We start from the raw sequence: 17,995 nt of genomic DNA, 5'->3' as shown, positions 1-17,995 counted from the left end.
AGATTCTCCATAAGTCATTACATTTGTGGTCTAGTTAAATTTCTCACAATCCTTGACCAAGAGTTTTAGCATAACCACAGGGAGATGCAAAGATGAGTACCAGAAGCTTACATTAACATGAAAAGCCTCTTCAGATTGGAGGCAGCTGTCTTCACCAATAAAATTTGGATATATCCAAAGTGTCTACAGTAATGGATTTCCTTCAGAAGTCTACATTTCAGGAGAATTACCAACAATTATAGCATAAGCGAGAGAGTGCATTAGAATTCTTGGAAGTAAGCCACGTGAATATCAGTTCATCTGTTTTACAGAATCCTAAAGTGAGAGAAGTCGATCATTTTTAATATGCGAAGCTTTTCTGTCCACAAAAAAAAAAACTGTCTTGAATTAATCTAGAACTGAGATAAATATCTAAAAGTAGAAAGCATAAAGAAATCCAACTTCAAAAAAGAAATATATATATAAATAAATAAGAATCTGCAAAAGTAAAACAGAACTTTGCAGTATTATTTGTTAAGGTGATAAGATTGAAAATATCATAGTTTAAAAATTACCATAAGCAACTGAGCGATGTACAATATTTCTTTTTAAGTGAGGGGGTTAGTATCAAAATTCAATTTTTAAACGATTATATTACCATATTAATGGAAACATGATAATTTACACTAGCTTGGGCAGAAGCATTAGTAAGACAGTAAATCAGAAACTGTAGCAATAATATATGAGAGTCTTATTTTTCACAGCACTATACTGCCAAATTAAATCTTGGTTGGAAATTGATGTTCCATTTGATTCTATAATTATTGACTTGGCCATGAACTTGCTACTCACTGAAGATAGTTATGAATGATTGCCTAGCTGTTGCTGGCAGGTAGAGGGGCTGCAAATTGAGCAAGTTTCAACTTCTTATTTAAGATTCTCTGAGTGAATGAAGTAAAACTGGTAGCTGCTGGTATTTTGAGGCTTATAATAACTACAGAAACTTGGCCATGTACATGCAATTTTTTATGTTTGTAATTGAATACCATTAATTAAAAATTATAATGCCACTTCAAAATTGAAGTTACCAGGTAGTCTTATATTTTTTCCTTATTATCTAAAATATTTTATATAAAATATATTTTAATTGATGGAAAAATTTTTTAAATGAATATTTTCCCATGAATTAATTTTAAAAGATGGATTAAGAGTGTAAACAAAGAATTATGTTAAAATTGTATATTTTTACAAAACATGTGAGTGCAACGTGGTATTTCCTACAGAAATATGCTTGTCTTTTCTGTGACATGGAGTGAAATTTTAACCTTGCTAGAAGAGAAGGGATTAAATTCTGAATGTAAATGTACCCCATGTGTATTTAACAGCACAGCCTGTAAATTGGCCTAATTATTTAAAACACATCTAAAATTATATTTTGGGTTTAAATCCTAAGCTTATTAATTTGATATAAATTTATATATTTGTATTCTAGGATTGGTAATGATTTTGCTGCAGCAGTAAACACAAAATATCTTTCTGTGTATAGTATTGAAACATAAATGAATTTTTCTCTACAAAACATAGGTATTATCTTCAAGAAACATACGAGTTACAACATAAAAGAGTTTAAGGTAAAATAATTAGTAAGTAGACAATCTATTCACGCCACCATCTTGTTATAGCAGGACAAAAGATTTTACTTTTTCTTGAAATTTAGTGAGCTCAGAAAAATATACCTCACCTATAGATGGTTTAGGATTTAGAATATTTAGGATTAGAGATTGTAATATTATTTTCATATTATGTTAAAATTATGTGGAATTGAATATTGGCCTAATGGTTATTTCTCCAATAAGGGATCTCACTAATCTGTTGCATTTTCAGTAAGACTTCTATTTAACTTTCACATTCCCAACAACAAGCCCGCTTCTAAGTTTTGACAGAAGGCTCTGAAGACAGAAGCAACTTACACTTCTGTCTGTTATGATCATCATTTGAATGATGTATTCACAAGTTGTCAGAGATGCAGCCATATTGCCTGGCATAGCTGATTATCATATCTTAGCAAATGAGAGAGCCCTAGGGCATTAAGAACTCTCAACTATTAATACTGGTTTTGCCACAGGGCAGTTACATAAACTGACAGTTGGACAGAGGCATGCTTCCTTGCATACTCACGTACTGATTACCTCTGAAATATAATTAATATCACTAAGTTTTCAGTTATTCACAGTTTAACTTAAAAATCAATCTTTATGGAAGCAAAAAGTAGAAACAGATTATCTTGATGATAATATGATTTCTATTACACTGCAATTTATCAGATTGAATATTTTAAACAAAAATTATGAAAATATAGTAAAATCTGTGATTTTTTTTTTCTGAATGTGTCAACTGTACATTGAACGTGCTTCAAACTTTAGACTTCAGAACTGTGTTAAGTTTTCTTACAAAAAGAATTTGGACTAAGATTTCTTTAATTAATCTTTATTGTAGTATATTTGCTTTACAACGTGTGTTAGTTTCTACTGTACAGCAAAGTGAATCAGCTATATGTATACGTATATCCCCTCTTTTTTGGATTTCCTTCCCGTTTAGGTCACCACAGAACACTTGAGTAGAGCTCTCTGTGCTATATGGTAGGTTCTCATTAGTTATCTATTTTAAACGTAGTATCGATAGTGTATATATGTCAATCCCAATCTCCCAGTTCATACCACGCCCTCTTTTCCCCTTGGTATCTGTATGGTTGTTCTCTAAGTCTGTGCTGCTATTTTTGCTTTGCAAATAAAATCATCTATACCATTTTTCTAGATTCCACATATATGCATTAATATACAATATTTGTTTTTCTGACTTACTTCACTCTGTATGACAGTCTCTAGGTCCCTCCATGTCTCTACAAATGACCCAATTTCGTTCCTTTTTATGGCTGAGTAATATTCCATTGTATATATGTACCACATCTTCTTTATCCATTCCTCTGTTGATAGACATTTAAGTTGCTTCCATGTCCTGGCTATTGTAAACAGTGCTGCAGTGAACACTGGGATGCATGTGTCTTTTTGAATTATGGTTTTCTCTGGGTATATGCCCAATAGTGGGATTTCTGGGTCATATGGTAGTTATGTTTTTAGTTTTTAAGGAACCTCCATACTGTTCTTCATAGTGGCTGTATCAGTTTACATTCCCAACAGTGCAAGTCCCTTTTTTCCACACCTCTCCAGCATATATTGTTTATAGATTTTTTGATGATGTCCATTCTGACTGGTGTGAGGTGATACCTCATTGTAGTTTTGATTAGCTTTTCTTTAATAATTAGTGATGTTGAGCATTTTTCCATGTTTGTTGTTCATCTGTATGTCTTCTTAAGAGAGATGTCTGTTTCGGTCTTCCACCTACTTTCTGATTGGGTTGTTTGTTTTTTTGATACTGATCTGCACGAGCTGTTTGTATATTTTGGAAATTAATCCTTTGTCAGTTGCTTTATTTGCAAATATTTTCCCCCATTCTGAGAGTTCTCTTTATGTCTTGCTTATGGTTTCCTTTGCTGTGCAAAAGCTTTTAAGTTTAATTAGGTCCCATTTGTTTATTTTTGTTTTTATTTTCATTACCCTAGGAGATGGGTCAAAAAGGATCTTGCAGCGATTTATGTCAAAGAGTGTTCTGCCTATGTTTTCCTCTAAGAGTTTTATGGTGTCTGGCCTTACAGTTAGGTCTTTAATCCATTTTGAGTTTATTTTAATGTACGGTGTTAGGGAGTATTCTAATTTCATCTTTTACATGTAGCTCTCAAGTTTTCCCAGCACCACTTATTGAGGAGGCTGTCTTTTCTCCACTGTATATTCTTGCCTCCTTTGTCATAGATTAGGTGACCATAGGTATGTGGGTTTATCTCTGAACTTTGTCCTGTTCCATTGATCTATATTTGTGTTTTTTGTGCCAGTACCATACTGTCTTGATTACTGTAGCTTTGATGTATAGTCTGAAGTCAGGGAGCCTGATTCCTCCAGTTCCACTTTTCTTTCTCAAGATTGCTTTGGGTACTTGGTGTCTTTTGTGTTTCCATACAAATCGTAAAAAATTTTGTTCTAGTTCTGTGAAAAATGCCATTGGTAATTTCATAGGGATTGCACTGAATCTAAAGCTTGCTTTTGATAGTATAGTCATTTGCACAATGTCGATTCTTCCAATCCAAGGACATGGTGGTATATCTCTCCATCTGTTTGTGTTGTCTTTGATTTCTTTCATCAGTATCTTATAATTTTCTTCATACAGGTCTTTTGCCTCCTTAGGTAGGTTTATTCCTAGATATTTTATTGCTTTTGTTGCAGTGGTGAATGGGATGATTTCCTTAATTTCCCTTTATGATCTTTCATTGTTAGTGTATAGGAATGCAAGAGATTTCTGTGTATTAATTTTGTATCCTGCAACTTTATCAAATTCATTGATTAGCTCTAGTAGTTTGCTGGTGGCATCTTTAGGATTTTCTATGTATAGTATGATGTCATCTGCAAATGGTGACCGTGTTACTTCTTTTCCAGTTTGGATTCCTTTTATTTCCTTTTCTTCTCTGATTGCTGTGGTTAGGAGTTCTAAAACTATGTTGAATAATAGTGTTGAGAGTGGACACCCTTGTCCTGTTCCTGATTTTAGAGGAAATGCTTTCAGTTTTTCACCATTGAGAATAATGTTTGCTGTGGGTTTGTCATATATGGCCTTTATTATGTGGAGGTAGGTTCCCTCTATGCCCACTTTCTGGAGAGTTTTTATCATAAATTGGTGTTGAATTTGGTCAGAAGCTTTTTCTGCATCTATTGAGATTATCATATTATTTTCATCCTCAATTTGTTAATATGGTGTATCACATCGATTGATTTGCATATATTGAAGAATCCTTGCATCCCTGGGATAAACCCCACTTGTTCATGGTGTATGATCCTTTTAATGTGCTGTGGGATTCTGTTTGCTAGTATTTTGTTAAGGATTTTTGTGTCTATGTTCATCAGTGATATTGGCCTGTAATTTTTTGTGTGTGTGATATTGTCGTCTGGTTTTGGTATCAGGGTGATGGTGGCCTCATAATATGAGTTTGGGAGTGTTTCTTCTTCTGAAATTTTTTGGAAGAGTTTAAGAAAGATAGGTGTTAGCTTTTCTCTAAATGTTTGATAGACTTTGCCTGTGAAGCCATCTGGTCCTGGCCGTTTGTTTGTTGGAAGATTTTTAATCGCAGTTTCAATTTCATTACTTGTAATTGGTCTGTTCATATATTCTATTTCTTCCTGGTTCAGTCTTGGAAGGTTGTCCTTTTCTAAAAATTTGTCCGTTTCTTTCAGGTTTGTCCATTTCTTTCAGGTTGGCATGTAGCTGCTTGTAGTAGTATCTTATAATCCTTTGTATTTCTGCGGTGTCTGTTGTATCTTCTCCTTTTTCATTTCTAATTTTATTTATTTGAGTCCTCTCCCTTTTCTTCTTGATGAGTCTGGCTAAAGGTTTATCAATTTTGTTTGTCTTCTCAAAGAACCAGCTTTTAATTTCATTGATCTTTGCTGTTGTTTTCTTCATTTCTATTTCATTTATTTTTCCTTGATCTTTATGATTTCTTTCCTTCTACTAATTTTTTTTTCTTCTTCTTCTTTCTCTAGTTGCTTTAAGTGTAAGGTTAGGTTGTTTATTTCAGATTTTTCTTGTTTCTTGAGATAGGATTGTATTGCTATAACTTCCCTCTAAAACTGCTTTTGCTGCATCCCATAGGTTTGGGGTCATGATGTTTTCATTGTCATTTGTTTCTAGATATTTCTTTGATTTCCTCTTTGATTTCTTCAGTGATCTCTTGGTTATTTAGTAGAGCATTGTTTAATCTCCATGTATTCGTGTTCTTTACAGTTTTTTTTCCTCTCATTGATTTCTAATCTCATAACATTGTTGTCAGAAAAGATGTTTGATATGATTTCAATTTTCTTAAATTTAGCAAGGCTTGATTTTTGAACCAAGATGTGATCTATCCTGGAGAATGTTCCATGTACACTTGAGAAGAAAGTGTATTCTGATGCTTTTGGATGGGATGCCCTATAAATATCAATTAAGTCTATCTGGTCTAATGTGTCATCTAAGGTTTGTATTTACTTATAACTTTTCTGTCTGGATGTTCTGTCCATTGGTGTAAGTGAAGTGTTAAAGTCCCTCACTATTATTGTGTTACTGTCGATTTCCCCTTTTGTGGCTGTTAGCATTTGCCTTATATATTGAAGTGCTCCTATGTTGGGTACATAAATATATACAATTGTTATATCTTCTACTTGGATTGATCCTTTAATCCTAATGTGGTGTCCTTCCTGGTGTCTTGTAATAGTCTCTATTTTAAAACCTATTTTGTCTGATATGAGTACTGCTACCCCAGCTTTCTTTTGATATCCATTTGCATGGAATATCTTTTTCCATTCCCTCACTTTCAGTCGGTATGTGTCCTTAAGTCTGAAGTGGTCTCTTGTAGACAGCATATATACGGGTCTTGTTTTTGTATCCATTCAGCCAATCTGTGTGTATTGGTTGGAGCATTTAATCCATTTACATTTAAGGTAATTATCGATATGTATGCTCTATTACCATTTTCTTAATTGTTCTGGGTTTGGTTTTGTACGTCTTTTTCTTCTCTTGTGTTTCCTCCCTAGAGAAGTTCCTTTAGCATTTGTTGTAAAGCTGGTTTGGTGGTGCTGATTCTTAGCTTTTGCTTGTCTGTAAAGCTTTTGATTTCTCTGTCAAATCTGAGTGAGAGCCTTGCTGGGTAGAGTAATCTTGGTTGTAGGTTTTTCCCTTTCATCACTTTAAATATGTCCTGCCACTCCCTTCTGGCATGCAGAGTTTCTGCTGAAAAATCAGCTGATAACCTTATGGGATTTCCCTTTTATGTTATTTGTTTGCTTTTCCCTTGCTTCTCTTAATATTTTTTCTTTGTATTTAATTTTTGTTAGTTTGATTAATACGTGTCTCGGCATGTTTCTCCTTGGGTTTATCCTGTATGGGAGTCTCTGTGCTTCCTGGACTTGATTGACTATTTCCTATTCCATGTTAGTGAAGCTTTCAACCATAATCTCTTCAAATATTTTCTCATATCCTTTCCCTTTCTCTTCTTCTTCTGGGACCCCTCTAATTAGAATGTTGGTTCATTTATGTTTTCCCAGAGGTCTCTGAGACTGTTCTTTATTCTGTTCCTCGGCAGTTATTTCCAGCATTCTATCTTCTAGCTCACTTATCTGTTCTTCCACCTCAGTTATTCTGCTATTGATTCATTCTAGTGTATTTTTCATTTCAGTTATTTCATTGTTTATCTCTGATTATTTGTTCTTTAGTTTTTCTAGCTCCTTGTTAAACATTTCTTGTATCTTCTCGATCCATGCCTCTATTCTGTTTCTGAGATCTTGGATCATCTTTACTATCATTACTCCGAAGTATTTTTCAGATAGATTGTCTATTTCCTCCTCATTTATTTGGTCTTCTGGATTTTTACCTTGCTTCTTCCTCTGCAACATATTTCTCTTTTGTCTCATTTTGTCTAACTTACTGTGTTTGTGTTCTCCATTCCACGGGCTGCAGGGTCGTAGTTCCTCTTGCATCTGTTTTCTGTCCCCTAGTGGGTGAGGTTGGTCCAGGGGCTTGTGTAAGCTTCCTGATGCAGGTCCAGGTGAGAGGATCCCAGAAGCACCACAGGACAGGATGCCAGGAGGCAAGACCACCAGGGAAGTGACAGCAACCCCTGCTGTGGGAAGGTCCCAGGCCCAGGACTTCCAGGGGTAGCTCCAGGTCTCCTTAGCCATTAAGATTTTTAATTGATGTAAATTTCGTTTGAACACTAAAAACAATGCTTTTCATAAAAAGATGTTTAAAAACAGGAGACTATCATATTTTATAAACAACATATACCAGTGTTTAATTGTCACATTAAGAACACTTTTACTATATAATATTAATATTTAATATTGCTTAAATATTGGTAGGAAATGTGAAACTGATGAGCTTGTTTTAGTATTCAAGTGATTCTTCCAGGGCCACAATAATTCATAATTTTCAATAGTTACAGTTACATGATTGATTACAGTTACCTAAAAGATCAAGGAGAATATTGGAATCAATCATCTAAAGTATACTTTTACCTAAGTTTTATCTTAAATACTCTTTATATTCCATAGGGAAGTTAATTTTCTCCTATAGCTTCTTTAATTTTAGGTCAAACTAAATCTTTACTTATTTCTGGGATGAGATTTTTTGAAAAGTAAGTGGGCAGTTACCCATCCAATAACCTGGTTGTAACATGTATCTGCCTACATATTTAAATTCTAAATCCTTGAATTAATGATTTAGTATGATAATTATAACCAATATTAATATTAATTCTTTTTTTTTTTGCATTCTTCATGCCGAAAATTGAGCAAAAGCCAGTGGATGGAGAAAAGACCCTTAACTGTGATAATTATTCTTCTTTATATAAATTTCCACAAATCTTGGGCAAATCCACAATACCCTGTGATGCTTCTACTTTCTCTAATCAACTGTCTCTTTTAATCTTCAAGAATGATATTTTATATCTTAATTCTTTGCAAAACTCCAGTATTACATTTGATGCATGATTTTACTTTTTATTTCAATGAAAAAGATAAGCAAACAAATCTTAACACTCACCCTTTTCTTTCTAATAAATCTCTACTGATGAATTAAATTTAGTCACTTTAAATGTCAACATAATTTAGAACAGTTTATTGAGAGGTAATTCACATACAGTAGTATTTACCAACTTAAATTGGATAATTCAATGGTTTATATTATGTTAAAAAAGTTGTGCAACCATCATCAATCATCCATCAATCAACCATCAATTTTAGAAAACTTTTACCTTCCCAAAAAGAAACTTTATGCCCATTAGTAATCACTCCCCATTATTCCTTAGTCTTCTGAGTTCTAGACAACAACTACTATACTTTTTCTCTATAGGCATACTTTGTACACAACATATGAATGGAATCATATAATATGTGGCCTTTTGTATCTGGCTTTTATGACTTCTTTCACTTAGCATAATGCTTTCAAGATTTATCCATGTTGTAGCATGTTATTTATTATTAATCCTTTTAACACCAAATAATATTCCATTATATCAATATACCACATTTTATTTATCCATTAATCAATTGATAAGAATTTGTGTTGTTTCCACATTTTGGCTATTATGAATAATGCTGCAAAGAACATCTAGGTGCAAGTTTTTGTATGGACATATGCTATCATTTCTCTTGGATATATATCTGGGAGTGGAATTGTTAGGTAATAGTGTAACTCTGTGTTTAACATTTTGGGGAACTATCAAAGTGTTTTCAAAATAGCTGCATCATTTTATATTCCATCCACCAGAAGTACATGAGTTACTAATTTCTCCACATCCTAGCTAATGCTCGTTGCTATCTGTCTTGATTGTAGTCATCCTCGTATGTATGAAGTGGTATCTTGTTTTGGTTTTGATTTGCATTTCCCTGATGGCTGATTATGTTGAGCAACAGATTTGTATTGGCCATTTTTATATCTACTCTGATAAATGTATATTTAAATCCTTTATAGCCAATTTTTAATTGGATTGTCTTTGTATTATTGTTATTAAGTTTTTTAATATTCTAAATACAAGTCCCTATATGATCTGCAAATATTGTCCCCCAGTCTATGGGTATTCTTTTTACTTTCTTGATGGTATGCGTTGAAGCACAAACACTTTCAAGTTTGATTAAGTCCATTTTATCTATATTATTGTTGTTGCTTGTGGCTTTGTTGTCACATCAAAGGAGACTTTGCCTAACTCCGGACCAAAAATATTTACTTCTATGTTATCTTCTAAGTGTTTTATAGTTTTATTCCTTACATTTAGGTTTTCCATCCATTTTGAGTTAATTTTTGTGCATGGTGTGTGGAAGGAACTATTTTCTTTTTTTTCTTTCTCCCCCCTTCCTTTCCTTCCTTCCTCCCTCCCTCCCTTCCTCCCTCCCCCCCCTTCCTTCCTTCTTTTGCATGTAAATATCCGATTGTCCTAGCATCATTTTGAATTCTCATCTCCCATTGTGAATTTTGGGATCAGTTTGTCTATTCTGTTAAAAAAAAAAAAAGCAGCTTAAACTTTGATAGGAACTGAGTTGAATCGGTAGATCAGTTTGAAATGTGTTGCTATCTTAACAATGTTAATTTATCCAATCCATGAAATGTCTTTCCATTTATTTATGGAAATTTAAAAAAATTCCTTCAATGATATTTTATACTTTTCTATGTATTAGGTTTACACTTTTTGGATAAATTTATTAGCAATTATTTTTATTGTTTTTAATGTATTATAAATGGAATTGTTTTCTTAATTTTATTTTGGATTGTTCATTACTAGTGTATAAAATACAATTGATTTTTGTTTTCAATATTACTTATATACCCTGCAGGCTTGCTGAATTCATTGATCAATTCCAATAATTTTAATGGGTTCCTTAAGATTCTCTATATTCAAGATCATGCCATTTGTGAATAGAGATAATTTCACTTCTTTCTCTCCCATTTGAATGCCTTTTATTTCTTTTTCTTGCCTAATTTCCTTTACTAGAACCTGTAGTACAATGTTGAATAGAGGTGGCAAGGACCCTGACTGTTCCTGATCTTAGTGGAAAGGCATTCAGCCTTACACTATTAAGCATGAGGCTAACTGTGGATTTTTTTCTTTTTTAATGTGCCCTTTAGTAGGTTGAAGAAGATCCCTTTTATTTTTAGTGTTGAGTGTTTATATAATGAAAGTATTTTGGATTTTTATCAAATGCTTTGTTTGTGTCTATTGTGATGTTCCTGTGTGTTTTTTTATTCTTGTATACTATATTAATTGATTTTACGATGTTCAAGCAACTTGCATTCCTGGAATAAATCCTACTTGGTCATGGTGCATAATATTTGGTATACATTGTTTGATTTGATTCAGTTTATTATATTCCATTGAGAATCTTTGCATCTATATTCATAAAGGATATTGTTGTTTAGTTTTTGTTTTCTTCTATTGTCTTTTTTTTTTTTTGGCTTAACATCAGGATAATACTGGTATCTTAAAATGAGTGCAAAAATGCTCCTTCCTCTTCTATTTTTTAAAAAGAATTTATGAAAGATTGGTTAATTATTTTTTAAATGTTTGGTAGAATTCATGATGGGGACATTTGGGACTGGGTTTTACTTTATGGGAAGTTTTAAAATTATTCATTCAACTTTTGCATTTGTTATAATTCTATTAAGATTTTACATGTCTTCCTTCAATGAAATCCTTATCAAAATGCCAATGTCATTTTTTCACAGAACTAGAACAAATAATTTTAAAATTTGCATGGAAACACAAATGACCACAAACAGACAAAACAATCTTGAGAAAGAAGAACTGAGGTAGAGGAATAAAGTTCCCTGACTTCAGACTATGATTAAAGCTGCAGTAATCAAAACTGTATGATACTGGCACAAAAACAGACACATAGATCAATGGAACAGGACAGAGAGCCCAGAATAAACCCACACGCTTATGGTCAGTTAATCTACAACAAAGGATTCAAGAATATACAATGGAAAATAGACAGTTTCTTCAATAAGTGGTGCTGGGAATACTGGACAGCTACATGTAAAAGAATGAAATTAGAACATTCTCTAATACCATATACGAAAATAAACTCAAGATGGATTAAACACCTAAATGTAAGACCAGATACTGTAAAACTGCTAGAGGAAAACATAGAACACTTCGCATAAATCGCAGCAATATTTTTTTGGATCCATCTCTTAAAGGAAATAAAAACAAAAATGTAAAAAGGACTTAATTAAACATAAAAGCTTTTGTACAGCAAAGGAAACCATCAACAAAACAAAAAGGCAACTTCTTTTCTTTAAAGGGCCATATAGTAAATACTTTAGGTTTTGTGGATCATACAGTGTGCATCATAACTAATCAACTCTGTTATTGTCATGCAAAAACAACCATAGATATCTTGTAAATAAATGAACATAGCTGTCGTCCAATAAAACTCTATTTACAAAAACAGGTGCCAGGCTGCAACTGTCCTGAGGGTTGTAGCTTGCCAGCCTCTGCTCTACTTTATCATCAGCTTCATAATGATAAGTATTGACTTGCCTCTGACTCCATCTGTCACTTCCTTCTTACCTCCCAAATCTTTCTACTTTCTCCTCCTGGTATGTTACCAGAAAATTATCCTAAATTCTCAAACTCTTCTTTGCAGTACCTAAAACCTGGCCCTCCTGTATGGCATCATTTCCAGCATCCCTCTCAAATGAAGGTGCCATATTATCCACATCTTCAGGTTTATTCCCCCTGTCCTCTTCAGTCATCAACTTTCAGGAACATGTAAAAACTACTCAACAGAAAGTCTACTAATCTCAAAGTCACTAACCAAAGCTATTGTCTTCTAAACACAACCTCCTGTCTTTCTGTGATTTCTTTCTCCAGTAACTTTAAATGTTTCTATAATTTATAAAAGCTAGACTCCAATTCATTGGGTACATTTCACCCTATCAAGTAGCCCTAATACTTTATTCACATTCTTGCTTATCCAGTTTATAATCTGTAGCTGGGATTACTATATCATGTCCACATATTCACTAAATTACCTTATTCCTCTGTGTCTCACAAACCCTTATACTACAGAAGAGCCCTATTGTTTTTCTTTACTTGCACTCGAGCAGGGGAGTTTTGCTGGAAAGAGTCACACAACAAGCAAGAGGAAAGTCACTCAAAAATCATAATTTAGTGTCTTAATTGAACCTTCAACAGCTCCTGGGAAACATATTACTGTCTGTGTGCAAACAACTCTGCTGTAATCTTCAAATGTTCCAAGTCTTTCTCACATTCTTTAAACCTCAAAGCCTTCACCCCATTACTTCCCTTACTCCACTTAGGAGAAGTTCTGATCTACTGCCAAATCTCTGTTCATGAATGTGCCAAACTACTTTTATTGGATTCACTCTATTTCTTCTGCCTCTCAATTATCAATATATTAAAGACTATGCCTCTCATACTAAGGCCAAACACTTCTCCAATCCTTTGAACGCCACCTCTTCCAATTATATCTTGTCTATTGAAATAAATAGTATACTCAAGAATCCAACATTTAAAATTATATATATATATCTTTGTTTTGAATCTCACATTAATCTATCCCTTTCTTTTCACATTCAAATCTACAGAAAGATTTGTATATATAACTGCAGTGGCAATTTATTGAATTTATTGTTTGCCTGACTGATAGCCATTTTTCCTGCTGTTGATAACAGCATTGGAATTTTCCTTGGAGAATCACTGTTCCTCTACTCTGATTAATATGGTTCATGTGGAGTTGATTTTTTCTTTGACTTCAGAGTTGAACATGTGAATACAGCCTGATGGGTCAAAGCATTGTATACTCTTCACAGTATTTGATTAGAAATGGCTGCCTGTCTCAATCAGAGACTTTCAAAACTAACAGTGGGCGTTTCCTCAGGTTGAAAAGAGGCACTTTCTGTTTTCTTACCAGACCTTAAACTTTAGAGAATGTAAGCCTGGACTGTTGATCTGGCTATGAAGAAATCAAGTAATAATAGAGGAGAGCAGAGTCAAAATGAGAAGGATAAGTATCTGATCTCATAATATGAAGGCCTGAATTGTATTAATACTTTACCAGAAGATTTGTCACTGAAATTTTAGTAATATTAAGAAATAGATCACCCTATTTTTTTAGTTTGAATTACATGCTGGTTACTTATATCAGATGTCCTTAAATATAATTGTAATTGCTTTGTCATATACTCATTTTACTCATACTCCAATATAGCCCTCACTCATTGTTTCAACAGAGCAACTCCTGCTTTGCTCATCCGAGGCTGCTACATGACAAAAATCCGGTAGACCTTGTCTGTCTTGTTTCACTTAACCTCTTAACATCATTTGAAAATGCTTAACACTTCCTTCTGCTTGATATAACATGGGATAATTATGGAAATGGACTGTACATGCCTCCTGAGTTTTAAGACTTTCTGAAAGAAGTTCCAATAGAGATCTCAGGGATGTTGACTCTTTAGTTCAACCATTTATGTATGTGTGTGTGTGTATATATATATATATATATATATATATATATATATGTATATTTCCCCCCACCCAAGGTGCCAGCTGTCTGTTATTACTCAAGCATAAACTGGTTTAGTAATATGAATAACATGTACATTTTTCATTTAGTAGATGAAATTCACAATTTAATTTTGATCAGCTTGTCTACTTGATATTTTTTATGTCAGGGGTATTACAAGTGATATAATATATAAGTAGACATATCTTCATAGAACTTTTGGACAATTTTTCTGACTTTAGCATCAATGAGTAGATAGCTTGAGTCTGAGAATGGCTTTTTAAAATCCAGGTTATGTGATGTATTGCTAAATAATTATAGTGAACTCTTTAACTTTAAGTCATCCTTTGTGTGTGTGTGTGTGTGTGTGTGTGTGTGTGTGTGTGTGTGTTCTTTCAGAGGAACAGAGGAGGCTCTAAAAAGATATGATAAATGATGAAATTTAGTAAAAGATTCTTAGGAAACTGTTCAGTTCCTGTGAATACATTATATCCAATGAAGAACTTTTAAATATCTCTATAATCAATGTTGATGATTATAAGTAATCCAAGGGGTGAAAATTAACTTGTTAAGAATTCTGTTGGAAGTAACATCAGCAAAATGGTGGGTTAGGAGGTCCCAGTCCTCATGTTCCAATAAAAACATCAATTTAACAATCATCCATGGATGAATATACCTGTATGAGCCTCCCAAATTCAGATGAGAGGTTACAGCACCCCACTTGAGCACAGAAATGAGAAAAGATGCATTGAAGAGGTTAAGAGAAGTTTCACTTTACCTCATCACCTCTCCCCCAAACCAGCACAGTTCAGCGTTAAGTGAGAGCCCCTCGTGGAATTTCCTGTGGAGGAAATAGGGGACAGAGTGGACACCTGACCTCCCAGCATTTCAGAGCACTACCCCTGAAGTCTGCTTCTAATGCACCTCACCCAGGAGACCAAGGGAATCAGCTGGACTAGGTTGTTAGGGGTAACTAAGAACAAAGAAAGGAGGGAGTTCTCAAAAACAGTGCAGGGATCTCAAAACCTGGCCTGTAGCCCCCAGCTCCTATAATCCAATAGCTGAAAAACAGACTACCCAATTAAAAAATGAGCAAAGTAACTGAAAACACATTTCTCCAAAGAAGACACATATATATATGGCCAGTAAGTATGTGAAAAGGTATGCAATATCACTAATCATCAGAGAATTGCAAATCAAACCCACAATAAGATATCACCTTTTACTTGCTAGGATGGCTACTATTATAAAACAAAACAAAATAATACAGTACAATGCAAAACAAAATAATACAGTACAACACAAAACAAAAAAACACCACAAACACACATACACACAAATAAGTATTGATAAGGATGTGGAGAAAGGAAAACTTTGTAGACTACTGGTGGGAATGTAAATTGATACAGCCACTAGAGGAAACTGTATTGACTTTCCTCAGAAAATTATAAATAGAACTACCATATGATCCAGCCATCCCACTTCTGGATGTTTTTCCAAAAGAAATTAAATCAGCATCTCAAAGAGATACCTGCACTCCCATGTTCATTGCAGCATTTTTCACTATGGCCAAGGCATGGAATCAACCTAAATATCCATTGACGGATGAGTGAATAAAGAAAATGTGGTATATACATACAACAAAATATTATTCAGCCTTCTAAAAGAAAGAAATCTTGCCATTTGTGATCTGGAGGATGTTATGCTCAGTGAAATAAGCCAGACTCAGGAGGACAAATACTACACCATCCACATGTATGAGGAATCTAAAGTAGTCAAGCTCATAGAAGCAGAGAGTAGAATGGTAGTTGCCAGGACATGGGGATGGGAGAAAATGTGGAGGTATTGGCCACATAGTAAAAAGTTTCAATTATGCAAAATGAATAACTTCTAGAGATCTACTATGCAGTATAGTGACTGTTGTTAACAATACTTAACTGTACTTAAAAAATTGCTAAGAAGATAGATTTTATGTTGTGTCCATATCACACACACGTGCACACATGCACACACCTACACAAATAACTAAAGAGAATGGGAGAGGAAATATTTGGAGGTGATGGTTATGTTTATGGCATTGATCGTGGTGATGGTTTCATGGGTATGCTTATATCCAAAATCATCAAGTTGTATATGCTAAATATATACAGCTTTTTGTATATCAATCATACTTCAATAAAGTGGTTAAAAAATCTATTGATACTGGAGATTTCAGTGAATCTTATGTAGTTATAAAGTATTCAGATGCAAGATGTGAATATAATTTTTAAAAGTTTTTGATCCATAAAAAATAATTGACTCAAAATTATGAGACATTTCCACAAATCTTAACTAAAGACACAAGTTCTAAAGTAAGGAATGTAATATTCTGCCAAGAATTCACACTAAAATTTATAAAGGAACAGATTTTGTGAAATCATTTTGCTATTCATTCTGTGTGATGATGTTGGTGTATTGAATTTATTGTGTGTAAAATGATTCCGTATGCTAATTTAAATGTATGAAGGTTCTGCCATGGAGTCTTTATGCATATGTGCATGAATATTTCCTTATGTTATGCTTGGGTGTAGTCCAAGCTCATCTAAGAGTGAAAAATGAATTTTGGGTGAAATTAGAATTGCAACCACAATACTGATCCTATCAGATATGAACATTTTTACATATGCCTTTTGTAAAGTGAGGAAGAAATTTGTAGACTTGAAAAATGTAAGCTCATTCACAAAAAATAAAGGAACACACATTGAGTGTTTGGCACTATGCAGATAATATTTTATGGGAGGGTGCAACCATAAGTTGGCATTTGAATGTTAATGTTTCTAAATTTTTCAACAGCTTTGTAGTTTGAAATATATAGTTTGATGTGACACCAAATCACAAGATGTAAGAAATACGTTACAGCTATGTGATAAAGAGGAGGCAAAATTGGATGGTTGAAATTATGAAGAACACTTTATGAAGCTCTTGTATGAGAGTAACACTAGTAGGTTCTCAGTGATGTAAAGCTTAAATTAAAAATGTAAACCATATATTACTTTACTACCAGGCTGCTGTGTTGTTTCAGCATTTCATACTGTTTCATATTCATGCCAGATTATTTTTTCATATTAAACAATGTCTTACCTTTGACTTATACTTATCAAAAATTAGATTTAAGAATAATCTTCATTTATATAATTTAAGCTTACCAATTACCTTATTATCTACTGTAACAATATATCCAAGCAGGAAAATATTATGGTTTGTGGAGTAGATCCTATTGAATATATCAGTAATTTGACATATTTTATTCATAAAATATAACTTTAAAAATATGTGGTAATTTCATTAAAGAATAAAAATATAATCATACTGGACAAATACATTCTACAGAAAAATCATTAATGTGGTTTTAGAAAATTATATCATGAAACTTATTATAGTCATTAAATTGTACCAAAAATAATTTTTCTGCACATGACATAATTTAAAATTTACCTAATAAGTATGTTATTTAAAAACATCTTAATATATCAATATAAACATAAGATGCTTCTATTTCTTAGAATACATTTTATGTTAAAATAGTTTAATTTTACCAGTATAATAAAGCAAATGTGTTAGTCTTCAAATAAAAGTTTTAAAAACTGTATTTAATGTAAGTATATTTATTAATAGTTTTACCATTGCAGTGTCTCAGTTTTGGCCTTAACATATGATTACTTATTCTGTAGTTTCCTTTTTGGTCACTAAAATTAACTAATTAACTAAATTTGGTGGAGACTGAACATGTTTTATAGACTCCTTTACAAAATCTTTGAAATGGCATGAATTATAAATAGAAACTTATAAAACTGTAACTGCATAAAATAACTAATTAT

The sequence above is a fragment of the Stenella coeruleoalba genome (genome assembly GCF_951394435.1).
Source record: "Stenella coeruleoalba genome assembly, chromosome: 4".
Taxonomy (NCBI): Eukaryota; Metazoa; Chordata; class Mammalia; order Artiodactyla; family Delphinidae; genus Stenella; species Stenella coeruleoalba.
The sequence above is the reverse complement of the archived record's forward strand: the minus strand, read 5'-3'. Positions refer to the sequence as shown.